Genomic DNA, 1,169 nt, shown 5'->3' on the forward strand with positions numbered 1-1,169 from the left:
TATGGAGCAACTTGATTCAGCCCAATGTGCGGCGGCGCGTCAAGATCTGACAATAGATTTATGTAAACGTTTCACAAATATGACAACAGACTGAGCATCTTATGTACTCTATAAGAGAAATATACTTATTATTTCTAAAATTAGTGATATACTGAACACAATAAGTTAAAAAGTATACCGCAACAAAGCAGCAAAGTTAAAAAGAAAAATGAGTAAAATCAGCGAAGTGTGTGCAGGATGAACACCATTTATAATAAAATCACCTTTTCTCGTTCCGTTCAAACTTGATAATAAATCGCGAAGCGGCGGCGGTTCTCTTAAATAATAGCGGCGGAGTGTCGGACTCACGTGAATGAGATTCTGATAAAAGAAATATCTCTGGAGAACAAACGGATCAAAACGAATGGTCGACATCGTCCCCGCGCCCCGCACCCCGCACCGCACACCCCGCACCCCGCACTCCGGACCCCGCATCGCGCCACATCGGAGAGTGAACGTTTGCTAAATCGGATGTTGTCGGCGGCTCGGCGGTGGCGGGATTTGCCGCTTTACTACGACATTTGTTATTTGCTGCCCTCGCGGCTTTATCTATCACTGTCGGCCGCGTCGTTTTCTAACATATCTCTGCTATACAATAATCGACATCAATAATTTTATCGACAGCTTTTGAAAAGAACAAATGGTTTCTGCTAACGTACTTACTTTCTCTATCATTTTTTAAACGCTGATTAGATTTAACTTACTAACTTTATACATACTAACAATAAATCTTTCGCTCGTTGGCAAGCGTTTTATTGTTGTCTATATTCATACTTAGATTATATTAGTTTCTTTTGACCTTGGGAGATATTTACGTAATTATTTTAATACGCGTGTAACGATTTTATACCTCAAAAGTTTCTTCCGAACCATTTCCGTATTGTGTGATAGTAATGTCCGTCGAAATTATAATTGCAAGATGATTTAAATGGTATCGTAAAATACACTTTCCAAACATTTTTTCCGGCTTCAAATTTAAGACAGCTTTAAAAAGTCAATTCCCAAAATTAATTTTCTAATTCGTTACATTAATCCTTGTAGATCAAAGAGCAAAGAAAATTGTTCTCTCCGGGAAAAAAGCAATTTATCTATCGGGCGGTGCGGGGGATCGGGGCGCAGGCGGGGGGGGG

The sequence above is a fragment of the Papilio polytes genome, unplaced genomic scaffold (genome assembly GCF_000836215.1).
Source record: "Papilio polytes unplaced genomic scaffold, Ppol_1.0 DF822289.1, whole genome shotgun sequence".
Taxonomy (NCBI): Eukaryota; Metazoa; Arthropoda; class Insecta; order Lepidoptera; family Papilionidae; genus Papilio; species Papilio polytes.